The 13,574-nt window shown below is 37.2% G+C and overlaps 1 protein-coding gene across 6 annotated transcripts in view; it reads left to right on the top strand.

Moving 5' to 3' along the window:
- Nucleotides 1–12,906, top strand: part of LOC149227915 (putative RNA-binding protein C660.15) — a 215,063-nt gene extending 202,157 nt beyond the window's left edge. For all 6 annotated transcript variants that reach the window (XM_089377980.1, XM_089377983.1, XM_089377981.1 and 3 more), the window contains one exon: nucleotides 12,447–12,906. The gene's annotated coding sequence lies outside the window, so the exon portion shown is untranslated. The remainder of the gene's footprint in view (nucleotides 1–12,446) is intronic.
- The last annotated feature ends 668 nt before the right edge of the window (nucleotides 12,907–13,574 follow it).

Below are 13,574 nucleotides of genomic sequence, written 5' to 3'. Positions count from 1 at the left end.
CCAATGCCTATGATTAGGTGTCAACATTCCCCCCCCCCCCTTAATCTGAAGGGATGTTGGTGAGTCCAAGCATCATTCTGAATCTTTCAAGCTTTTCTCTTCCCAACGCTTTGGTGAAAATGTTTGCAATCTGCTCATTAGTGGAACAATGGCGAAGATGGATTGTTTTGGCCTCAACATGATGTCGAATCAAATGATATTTTGTATTGATGTGCTTCGTTCGATCATGAAACTTTGGGTTCTTGGCCAACTTTATTGCCGAGGTATTTTCAATCATGAGTGGAGTCGATTGTACTTGTTTTACCTGCAAATCTTCCTGAATTTTCTTGAGCCACACAATTTCTTTTGTTGCCTCAGTCGCTGCCACATATTCTGCCTCTGTTGTGGAATCTGCTAGAACTGATTGTTTGCGTGATCTCCAAGAGACAGCTTCTGATCCAAGACTCGTAGCATAACTCGAAGTAGATACCCGAATTTTTGTCTCCATCGAAGTCTGAATCAGAGTATCCAATCACGCTGAAGTCGCCCACCTGTGTATACTTGATTCCAGATTAGCAGGGTTGTCGCGCGGATTGACACGACAACGCTCAGACCGGGGGCTGTCACTCTGATCCCCGATCCCTCCGTTTAAGCCTGTCTCCCGCGGCTAAGGGGGGTAGTCCCTGTGAGATGATGAGACCAACTGTCGACCAGTTGGTTGGGAGACACGAGATAGACTATAAAAAGGACGCGATGGATTTGATTAATTGAGCAGACCAGTGCCTTAAGAGATTGATGTAGAAACGATTACTTGTTAAATGATATAGGAACATGGACCATGGACAGCAACCATCTATCATCAGCTAAATCACATGACCAAAACGATATCCAGCGATTAAAAAAAAAACTTCGAAAAGATGAATGTGCTAAAATGAAACCAAAAAAAAAACCTAAACCCTAATAAACAACTGCATAAAGCAAAAATTAAAACCCTAGATCAGCTAATTAATTTACAGATTTGGCCCCTTAACAGCCAGATTCAGCAATAAGCACGGAAAACATTTTAAAGAACAGAAATTTCAGATCGTCACTGTGAAGAACTTCAGAAAATCTCTCATGCAAACTTAAAAAAATAAACCGAATGATAGACCCAGGATCAAGTCCAACTGGGCTTAGCAAAAAAAATGCTTGCGGGAGCTGGCTGGTTCAGCCGAGAACTTCCCCGAACGCCCACAAATTTCCTTCAGAAAATGTTTTCTGCACAGCTCAAAACAACCGTCAACAAAGAGGGCAAAAATGCTGCTAGATCTCAAACAGTAATGGAGATACCTGCCATTACTTCGGAAACCCTAACAACACTCAAACCCTAGCAAGTGGACAAGATACCTGTGCCCACACTACTCTACAAAAAGCTATTATTAATGGCTGAAAATAACATATGCAGAAAATGAAATGATCTCACAGCATTCCAAGAGAGTAACACCAGCAAGATATGGACCCCAAAGTCTTCTTTTATTAACCAGAAACAGATTTACAAGAGAGCTTCTTCAGTCTTAGACTCACAGATCGAATGATTCTGAAATGACCACCTAAGACCCTATATAAAGGAAATGATCCCAACGGCTAGTTCGAATGATCCATGTAGAAATGATCTCGACCGTTGATGAAGATCAAGACATCTCTTGATCTCATCCGTCGATTTATTCAATTAATTTTTTATTATTATTTTTTAAATTTTTTAAATTTCTTATTATTTATTATTTTATTATTATTTTTTAAATTTTTAAATTTTTAAATTTTTAAATTTTTTTTATTATTTTTTATTTATTTCATTTTTTTAAATTTTTTAAATTTTTAAATTTTTTATTATTTATTATTTTATTATTATTTTTTAAATTTTTAAATTTTTAAATTTTTTTTATTATTTTTTATTTATTTCATTTTTTTAAATTTTTAAATTTTTAAATTTTTTTATTATTTATTATTTTATTATTATTTTTTAAATTTTTAAATTTTTAAATTTTTTTTTATTATTTTTTATTTATTTCATTTTTTTAAATTTTTAAATTTTTAAATTTTTAAACTTTTAAATTTTTTATTTATTTTATTATTTTATTTCATTTTTTAAATGGATCATCGAACTAAACCTTTGGAAACATCACCCAGGACCTAGGACTTAGGACTCACGAGGGGATTTAAAACATTTTTCGACCCTCAAGACACATTACATCATGACTTTTACAACTTACATCTCAAGGGGACAAGCCCACTTAACACAGACCCTCATAAATCACCCAGTTCTGCGACACAACTATAATCTAGCATATTAACACACTAGGATTCTCCTAAAGTTCTAATGACAAAATCCATCCCGGCTTTGGGGTCAGGTTTGAAGGAAAACTCTGCCGATCCATGGATCGGTGAGACGAAAAACCTTCCGGGACATAGATTATCATAGAAAGTTAGGTCCACCTAGGCAATTTTACATACATGACTCTGATCTGCTTAGATTATTTACAATTCATACATGCAGACTGGGTTTACAATTGAAATGATCAAGCTGCCGATGACTGTAGGCTGGCACGGACACGTCGTTTAGGTGCTACCCCTTTCTGCCAAGAAAAGAGGGTGTACTGCATGGGAAGTTGACCAGTAGAGGTCAACATCTGGCTCTACTTGGGGACACGTTGCTGCTTGCAGGAATGTGAGAATCCAGAATCTGCATCCATACAACACAAAAATAAGTAGCGTCCATCCAAAATCATCATATACATTAAGCACAATAAAGATACAAGCTCTTCATTTATTAACTATCTAAAGCAGAAACGAAAATGCGGAAAAAACAAGGAGTAGGGTTAGAAATACGATACAAAGGATGCCCTACGGCATCAGATGTGTTCAATATAGTGCATACTGAGCATTTGCCTGCTTTCAGGCAAATCTGTCGGCTGCTTGTCGGATGTGCCATGTCCCATTTTGCATATGGTAGGACTCTTTCCTATCCAAAAATCAAGCTGCTTGCGGCCGTCTGATGCGTCAAATCTTCTTCTCATTTTCTTTCTCTTGCGCTTTTTCTTTCTGGCTGGTTGAATTACTGATGACCTGGTACTTTCTGTTTCAAAACTATCAGATGAAGTATGTAAGATATGCGTGCTATGTCTTTCTTCATCTTACATCTGATCTTTATCATTCTTAAATCTGTCTGGATCACCCTCAATCAACCATCTTTCAATCGAATCAACAACCTCCCAATAATAAGATGAATCTTGTTGAAGCAAATGAGAAGACTCCTGATCTGTTGATGTTTGCTGGTTTCTCTTATCTTCCAATTGTTGAAACCTTTGAACCTATATTCTAATGGCATTTATCTGTCTAGAGCATTCATCCCTTATAGCACTGATTTGTATGGCATGGTGCTCTTGCATGTGTTTTATTACTTTATCATTCTTTTCTTTTATGTCCATCAAGCAATGTTGCATGAAATTTATTTCTTCTTTATGATTCGCTTGCATGTCAGCCAACTGATTATTATGATTGAACGTCATGATAGTCATTTCCTCTTCCATAGTTAGTAACTTGTTTTGCATAGAGTCAATTTCCCTATCATGATCAGCTTTCATGGTCACCATATTCTCTTCTAAGACTGACATCTTGCTATGCATGTTTCCAATTTCTGTTTCATATTTAGTTTTCATGGCCTCAATTTCTCTAGCATGGTGACTTTGCGTGACCTCAATCTCCCTATTACGTTTTTCCAGGTGGGTGCATAAAGTTTTCACATCATTGACATAATTAGTTTGGTTGATTTCCATATTCCTTACCAGCATCATTAGATTTCGTAAAATTTGCTTTTGCTCTTCCCTTTCATTGTCATTTGTCCTTGATTTTTCACTATCATGAACTTGATCTGCAATATTTCCGGTGGATGACACATTCTGACATGATGAATCGTCTTGGGATCTTTCAGCTGGACCTCTTATCAAATTACTTTCATTCTGTTGCACAATTTTAGAGGCAGAAGGCAAGTTGTTTGGATAACCATATCTATTTTTAAAAGCATCGACAATGTCTTCTAAAGAAGTGAAAGATTCCTTTGGAAAATTGTTAAACCAATTCAAAGCATCATCTTCTAAAGAAAGGACAAATAGGCGCATTTTGAAATCTTCATGATTATATTGAGGAAATCTACAATATAAGATCATTACACAAGTAAACCTGTTTAAATGCTGTTCAACAGTGACCGAATCACCACCCGAGAACTTAAATAATTTACCAACGGCCTCTTTCGGAAGATCATGGAGATTATCAGTAAAATGATATGGTTTAAATGAATAATCCATGATGAACAATGAAGGATCAAATGGATGATAGAAAGAGATTTCTGCTCAAGAAAATTAAGAGATGAGAGAAGTGGAGTCGCCACTTGAACAATGAATCTGATTCTAGAATCCAAAAAGTAACCACAAGCAGATATGAGGAAAGCTTCTTGTCTGGGAAAAATGAGAAAGTGGAGTCGCCACCCAAACAAAAAACAGACCGAAGAGATGCTACTGATATGGCGAAAAATAAAGCAATAAAAGATCCAAATGATAAACCAAAAGGTTGAATTTGCCAGCTCAAAATGAGAGATGAGAAAGATGATAAGGTGAATGTCGATGAAACTCCAGGAACAAGAAAACTCTGTCCCCGGCAACGGCGCCAAAAAATGTTGGCGTTGCCGGGCCAGATGAAAAGATAAAAATGAGAAGGATGATTTTTCGTTTGAAACGCCGAGAAAACAATTTCCCCGGCAACGGCGCCAAAAAATGTTGTCGCGCGGATTAACACGACAACGCTCAGACCGGGGGCTGTCACTCTGATCCCCGATCCCTCCGTTTAAGCTTGTCTCCCGCGGCTAAGGGGGGTAGTCCCTGTGAGATGATGAGACCAACTGTCGACCAGTTGGTTGGGAGACACGAGATACGCTATAAAAAGGACGCGATGGATTTGATTAATTGAGCAGACCAGTGCCTTAAGAGATTGATGTAGAAACGATTACTTGTTAAATGATATAGGAACATGGACCATGGACAGCAACCATCTATCATCAGCTAAATCACATGACCAAAACGATATCCAGCGATTAAAAAAAAAAACTTCGAAAAGATGAATGTGCTAAAATGAAACCAAAAAAAAAACCTAAACCCTAATAAAAAACTGCATAAAGCAAAAATTAAAACCCTAGATCAGCTAATTAATTTACAGATTTGGCCCCTTAACAGCCAGATTCAGCAATAAGCACGGAAAACATTTTAAAGAACAGAAATTTCAGATCGTCACTGTGAAGAACTTCAGAAAACCTCTCATGCAAACTTAAAAAAATAAACCGAATGATAGACCCAGGATCAAGTCCAACTGGGCTTAGCAAAAAAAATGCTTGCGGGAGCTGGCTGGTTCAGCCGAGAACTTCCCCGAACGCCCACAAATTTCCTTCAGAAAATGTTTTCTGCACAGCTCAAAACAACCGTCAACAAAGAGGGCAAAAATGCTACTAGATCTCAAACAGTAATGGAGATACCTGCCATTACTTCAGAAACCCTAACAGCACTCAAACCCTAGCAAGTGGACAAGATACCTGTGCCCACACTACTCTACAAAAAGCTATTATTAATGGCTGAAAATAACATATGCAGAAAATGAAATGATCTCACAGCATTCCAAGAGAGTAACACCAGCAAGATATGGACCCCAAAGTCTTCTTTTATTAACCAGAAACAGATTTACAAGAGAGCTTCTTCAGTCTTAGACTCACAGATCGAATGATTCTGAAATGACCACCTAAGACCCTATATAAAGGAAATGATCCCAACGGCTAGTTCGAATGATCCATGTAGAAATGATCTCGACCGTTGATGAAGATGAAGACATCTCTTGATCTCATCCGTCGATTTATTCAATTAACTTTTTATTATTATTTTTTAAATTTTTAAAATTTCTTATTATTTATTATTTTATTATTATTTTTTTAATTTTTAAATTTTTAAATTTTTTTATTATTTTTTATTTATTTCATTTTTTTAAATTTTTTAAATTTTTAAATTTTTTATTTTTTATTATTTTATTATTATTTTTTAAATTTTTAAATTTTTAAATTTTTTTTATTATTTTTTATTTATTTCATTTTTTTAAATTTTTAAATTTTTAAATTTTTTTATTATTTATTATTTTATTATTATTTTTTAAATTTTTAAATTTTTAATTTTTTTTTTATTATTTTTTATTTATTTCATTTTTTTAAATTTTTAAATTTTTTATTTATTTTATTATTTTATTTCATTTTTTAAATGGATCATCAAACTAAACCTTTGGAAACATCACCCAGGACCTAGGACTTAGGACTCACGAGGGGATTTAAAACATTTTTCGACCCTCAAGACACATTACATCATGACTTTTACAACTTACATCTCAAGGGGACAAGCCCACTTAACACAGACCCTCATAAATCACCCAGTTCTGCGACACAACTATAATCTAGCATATTAACACACTAGGATTCTCCTAAAGTTCTAATGACAAAATCCATCCCGGCTTTGGGGTCAGGTTTGAAGGAAAACTCTGCCGATCCATGGATCGGTGAGACGAAAAACCTTCCGGGACATAGATTATCATAGAAAGTTAGGTCCACCTAGGCAATTTTACATACATGACTCTGATCTGCTTAGATTATTTACAATTCATACATGCAGACTGGGTTTACAATTGAAATGATCAAGTTGCTGATGACTGTAGGCTGGCACGGACACGTCGTTCAGGTGCTACCCCTTTCTGCCAAGAAAAGAGGGTGTACTGCATGGGAAGTTGACCAGTAGAGGTCAACAAGCAGACCAATGTCCCTCACAAGGCTTTTGCATAAACCTGGAGAGGGTTCCAACAACAAATGAAATGTCTGGTCTGGTAGTAGTTAGGTAGTTGAGACTTCCTACAAGTTGTCTATACTTTGTTGTATCCTCAAATTCTTTTCCTTCAATGGATGTGAGCTTTAAGTTTTGTTCTATTGGAGTAGTCAAAGGATTGCATTCAGTCATGCCAAATCTGTTCAACAAATCTCCAATGTACTTTTGAGAAAGGAATATGGACTTCGGATTTTGAGTTACTTCAATACCAAGATAATAATGAACATAGCCCAAATTAGTCATGTCAAAACCTTTCCTCAAATTCCTTCTTTATGGATGCAATGTAGCTCTCATTGTTCCCTATCATCAAAAGATCATCTACATATACCACAAGATATACAACTGTTTTGCCAACCTTCTTGATAAACAAAGTTGCATCATCAAGATCATAATGTTTGAAATTGGGTTTCAGAAGATGCTCAGTTAGTTTTTCATACCAAGCTTGCGATGCTTGTTTGAGGCCGTACAAGGATTTCACAAGTTTGCATACTTTATGTTCATATCCTTTTACAACAAATCCTTCAGGCTGGGACATAAAAACATTCTCTTTTAGATCTCCATTCAAGAAAGCAGTTTTTACATCCATTTGATGGACTTTCCAACCATTCTGAGCTGCTAGGGCAAAGAGTGTCCGGATGGTAGCCGATTTTGTTGTGGAGGCAAAAGTGTCCTCATAATCGACCCCTTCCTTCTGTGCAAAACCTTTTGCCACAAGCCTGGTTTTGTGCTTGTCAAGTGAACCATCAGCTTTATACTTGTTCTTGTAGACCCATTTGCAACCAATTGGTTTGGTTCCCAATGGAGGATCAACTAGCTTCCAAGTGCCATTTTTTATCAAGGCATCATACTCTTTTTGCATTGCTTCTTTCCATTCATCATGAGAAGCAACTTCTTTGAAGGAAGTTGGTTCAAAATCTGTAGACAAATTCAATTCACAATCATAAGAAACATCCATATCAATAGGTGAATCAGAGTCATCTACATCACCTCCATTTTGTCGGGTTGAATTTCTAGTTCCTGTCTTTCCAACCTCATCAGGATGAACACTTTGGGGGACCTTTCTGAGATGGTGCAGGCTGCTCCGTTGATTGAGTTGGGACTGAATCAAGATTGAGTCTCCCAATTTTGTCAATCACATCACTCAAAGTATCATCTGTTGTTGGAGTTTCATGCGGGGGAGAGAGTGCTTTAGAAGAAGATTCCATAGGTTGATCTAGTATAGGAATCCCCCCTTCAAGATGTGGAATCTGATTATCAAATTCTTGAAATGATTTTTCATTTGTGAATCTATCCAAGTGATCAAGTTGCCGCTCAACAACATTGTCATTTTTGGATGATTCAAGAAAGATTGCATCTCTAGATACAAAAAACTTTTTATTGACTTCATCATACAGACGATATGCTTTGGAGGTGTTTGAATACCCCAGGAAGATACACTTACGACTTCTTGCACCAAGTTTGTTTCTATGTACCTTTGGTATCAAGGCATAACATCTGGAACCAAAGACTCTGAGATGCTTTACCGAAGGAATGTGCTCATACCACATTTCATAAGGAGTCTTGTTTCTAATAGCATTAGATGGACATCTATTCTTTACATATACAGCACATAGAACTGCATCAGCCCAAAACATCAATTTTACATTTTTGAAAAACATCATGGAGTGCACCATATTTAAGATTGTCCTATTCATTCTTTCAGCTACTCTGTTCTGTTGGGGATTATAAGGCACAGTTGTTTGATGTTTGATCCCATGTTGGCGAAGATATTTTTCAAATTCATTTGAAGTGTATTCTTTTCCATTATCAGTGCGAATAGAGCCAATATGAGATTGTGCATCATTTTCAATCCATGTATGAAAGTTCTTGAATGTTTGAAAAGCATCATATTTGTTTTTCAATAAATAAACCCAACACATTCTGGTGTAGTCATCAATAAATGTCATCATATATTTATTTCCATTTGCAGAAGGAACATGGATTGGACCACATAAATCTGAATGAATGAGTTCAAGTTTTCTATGTGCTCTGGAATGTGAATCATGAAAAGGTTGTTTGCTATGCTTTTGTTAAAATTGGCAACTAGGGCCAAACTCCATGTGGGTCATCTTATTAATGGAAGCTGATATTTTTCTTGGATCCCTCTCATCGAGAGGTGTAGGATTGATCTAAAAATCATCCGATTCCGATAAGTATTCATGGAGATATGAATTTATTTGTGTTATGGGACAATTCATCAAAGTCGGCCAGCAACCAAATAAACCCCACTTGTGCTCAACGTTTTAGTATAAATAGAGGTGGCCTTCAAGTCATTTCAACACACTTGGGATCTCTTCCTCTCTACTTGTCTTTGGGTTTTAGTAGAAGGAGAGATCCTAAGGGATAACGCTGCCCTAATCTAGAGGGCAGAAGCCGGAACTGCCGGGAATTGTCGGAACTACCGGGAATTGCCGGAACTGCCAGGAAAAGCCAGAAATGCCGGAACTGCCGAGGAAAAGCCGGAACTGCCGAAACTGCCAGGAAAAGCCGGAACTGCCGGGAACTACCAGAATTTCCAAGGAAAAGCCAGAACTGCCGGAATTGCCAGGAACTGCCGGAACTTTCGGGATAAGCCGGAACTGCTGGAACTGCCGGGAACTACCAAGAAAGCTGATGCAGAGGGCAGAAGCCGGAACTGCCAGGAACTGCCGAAACTGTCGGGAACTGTCGGGAACAGCTGGAACAGTCGGAACTGCCAAGAACTGCTGAGAACAGTCGGAATTGCCGCAACTGCCGAGAACTGCTGGAACAGCCAAAGCATCTGTCTCCAAAGGAGAGCAACATGCAAGGGACAACTAACTAACATTGGGACAGTTGTATGGTACTTAGCAGCAAATACACCAAGCATGCAATGTTACAGCTAGCATGCAAGGGACAACTAGCATGCAACAACAAGCATGCTAAGGACAACAAGCATGTTAGGGACAACAAGCAAGCAAGATGCAGCCAACACATAGGTCAGTACAACATCATGATCTAGCAATGGCACATAATGCAGTACAGTGATGGGTACAGTCATGATTAATGAAGCGTGATGAGATGTAGCATAGTGTGATGGGTGTAGCATGGTGCAGCGCAGTGAGGTGCAGCATGATGACAAAATGCAGCACAACGATAGGTGGAGTCACCTTGGAGAATCAGTTGAAGCAGCATGTCTTCAACTGATCTCATGTATCATCTTCTTACAGATGATCTTTGCTCTTATCTAGACAAGTCAAAGCGTTGACTTCTGTTGTAAACGTATTATCTCTCTCTCTCTCTCTCTTGAACTATTGCAGAACATATAAGAAGAATTGATCAAGGGTTTCCCCACATTGGGGTTTGTCCCTGGCTAGCGCCACATCTTGTGTCCTCTTGTCTTGGCTTGTCTTCTGTGATTTATATTTATGTTCTATCTGTAGTTTACTTTAATGCTGATGTGATTGCTAATCTAGAAAAGATATTGAGCTAATTGTGAAAATTGAAATAAATTGCTCTAAGCATAGAACATACCTAAAATTAACAGTTTTCCTAGAATGCAAGCATCACATTGCTTAAGTTTCCTAGGAATTGTAGGCAAACCAGTAACACCATTTTTTTTCAATAAGCGGAGGCTGTCATAGTTCAAGTGTCCAAATCTGGCTTGCCATAATAAACTTGATGGAAATGTACCTTCTTCATAATGAGAATTGTATGAGAAATTTTGTGCACGAGCAGAGGTATCCTGTAGCTTGAGAAGCCTTTCTTCTTCTATCCCCATCATGACAAGTGAGTAGTCTGGTGCTTTTCTCACCTCAAGCTTGCCATCAAACATGTGAATGGAGTGTCCTTGCTGGCGGATGTGGACCAAGGACAACAAGTTTTTTCTCAGTTGTGGGAGATATAAAACATGATGCAGAAGAAAGTCTGGAAGACTAGGCAATTTAAGCCTGATTGTACCAAGCCCTGATGGCTTGAGTTTTAATTTGTCTGCAAAGTATACTGCTCCATCAACATTGTCAGTAAATTCTTCAAAAAAATCTCTTCTAAAAGTCATGTGGCAAGTTGCTCCTGAATCAAGCAACCAATCATTTTTCCAAGAAGTAAGTGAAGCATTAAATAAGTCTTCATTTACTCCAATATTACAGTGTGCCACAACATAGTGAGCAGATTCAGGTGCTTTACCTTTCTCTTTGTCATTAGTTTTACCTTTGGGTTGGTTTCTTTCATGCTCAATTCTGTCCCAAGGCAACTTACATGTGGATGCATCATGTGATCCATCTCTTTTGCAGCGTATGCAGTGCAAATCTGACTTTTCTCCTTGAGAGTGTATGCCCCCCTACCTCTAAAATTTCTTGCTCTTCCTCTGGAAGAATCTTGAGCAAGATTCTTCTCTCTATGTGCAAGGCACACAGCCTCTTCAAAAGACTGAGGAGCTGTCTTCTTCCCAAAAGCTTTCTCTCTTTCAGCAAATTTTTTCACAAGGGAGTCAAAGGTAATATCTTTGAGGTTTCCATTTGCTTGCAATGACTCAAGATAATTTGAGTAAGTGGGATAAAGTGCCTTGAGAAAATCTATCAGAGGAATGTCCAATTCAACATTGGTGACTTTGATATCATGCATGATAGATTTTACTTCTGATGCAAGAGCAAGAGGATCATCATTTTGTAATTCAAGGGTGAACAATTTAATCATGAGTTGAACAACTTCAAGTGCAGAGTGTGAGTTATATATATACTTCTGCTGCCAATAAGCTGTAAGAAACTGCACTTCTGCTTGTAAAAAAAACTACAATTTTAATGTATATAACAGAGGTATGTACATGCTCACAAAACCCAACACGCGAGTACAGATGTAAGGCTTCCACTTCAGAAGGTCCGATTTAGAGATGGTCCACACAAAAATTGAACCTCAATGTCTAACTATCAACAAAGCACACATTAAGGACCTGTATCTCTGATGAAAACAGGCACATTTTTGACAAAATAAAATGTCTCTTTCAAAATTCACCAGTACAGCCCACTTAAAAACATCCTATACAGGACTCAAATCCCTATGATTAGGTGTCAACAGAAAGTAAGCTGTTTGATGCCTTCTTATATTTTTCTTTTTCATTGAAAGCTAAAGATTACTATGTTGGAGGATATTTTGCAACAAGTGTGTTTGAGAAAAAATGAAGCGAATGCTCATTTGAGCGTGGGAACCAACTTTTTCACGACTGGCATTAGTCTTTTCCAATCCTTGGGTGGATGTATCAATTCATTTGACTTGGTTCACAAACAATCTAATGAACTTCTACGATTGGTTTTGTATAACATACTGGAAATGTAGCTCATCATGATGTCCTTGAATTTTTCTAAATGCTCTACAAATGAAAGTCTGAAAAACATAGATGATGGCGTGGTAGGCCACCCATGAAGGTTCAGCTCCCTGAATAAGCAATTGGACCAGGTCCAAGTCTGGGTGATTTCGACAGAAGAGTACCCACCCCTTGTCACGGTAGTTTAGCTGAATGAAATTGTTTGTGATGAACAGGTTGCTCCTTGAGGACACTTTCACTCCGGCAAGTGGGTCACTTTTGGTGCTTCGCCTCTTTGTGATAGTTGCAATATTTCTCTCAAGTTTGAAAGAAGCACTTAAAAAGACACTGAAAAACCGTAGGTGGATTTTATTTGGAGCTATGTGATGAGTTATTTAAACAATTTTCTTATCCATTTGCAGCAATGGAGTTCAAGTGCTTCTCTTGTGCAAGCCATTGCTTTAAGGTGGAAGTTTTGGTGACTGTATGTAGATAAGTGATTAATTGTGATTTTCACTATGGAGAGACACTGTAATTGTATAATTGACTAGCTCTGGTTACAGCTAGTTTTGTTGATTGGATAAGATGCTTACTTTGTTAAATGTTAAAATCATAATGTTCAAATCCTTCAAGAACATTCTCTTTTGTCTTTACTATTGCAGCATGTCTTGATAAAGAAACCAAACTATGCTTTCAGGTTTGTTCATCCTTAAGAAATAATATAACAAAAACATGAATGGAAACAAAAAGGAACCATTTGGTTTTACAGGATGACAATTACATGAGTGTCATGATGGTGCTTTATAGTGCAGTTACAATGCCATATCTTTCTAGTGTTAGAAATCTGTAATATGTTAATTGTTTTTTCTTAATTAAAGCATCCATTGACTATTATATAAGCAATGCATACAAGGCTTTAATGCAGAAATTGGGCTGCAGACGCAGCCTCCACAAACATAACTAAAGATATTAACTGATTGACTTTGGAAAGATTGTCTCCTCAGGTTGAGCAGATGTTAATACAGTGCAACATGCAAGAATACATAGCTCAAGAATTTTAACAGGCAGTTATTGACAGTGTTACAATAATTAATCTTGAACACATGCCAAACCTTAAATGCCATAATCTAATTATCTTTCAAGAAAAATGGTCTTAGAACAAATGCAAATGCATCCAAAGGAATGGCTCACATGCTTATTGCTTGAAAGTTGTAGCATCCTCTTTCAATCTCATTCTTTGTTACTCTGTTGAATAACACACACGTGTGTGTGTGTGTGTGTGTGGATACACCAATTTGAGGTGAACAAAAAATAAAAATAAATAAAAGAACATCATACACACTATATGTGTTGGCGCATAGAAG

Source organism: Pinus tabuliformis, chromosome J (genome assembly GCF_031772625.1).
Source record: "Pinus tabuliformis cultivar Carrire ecotype Pingquan chromosome J, CPIR1, whole genome shotgun sequence".
NCBI lineage: Eukaryota > Viridiplantae > Streptophyta > Pinopsida > Pinales > Pinaceae > Pinus > Pinus tabuliformis.
The sequence above is the reverse complement of the archived record's forward strand: the minus strand, read 5'-3'. Positions and strand labels throughout refer to the sequence as shown.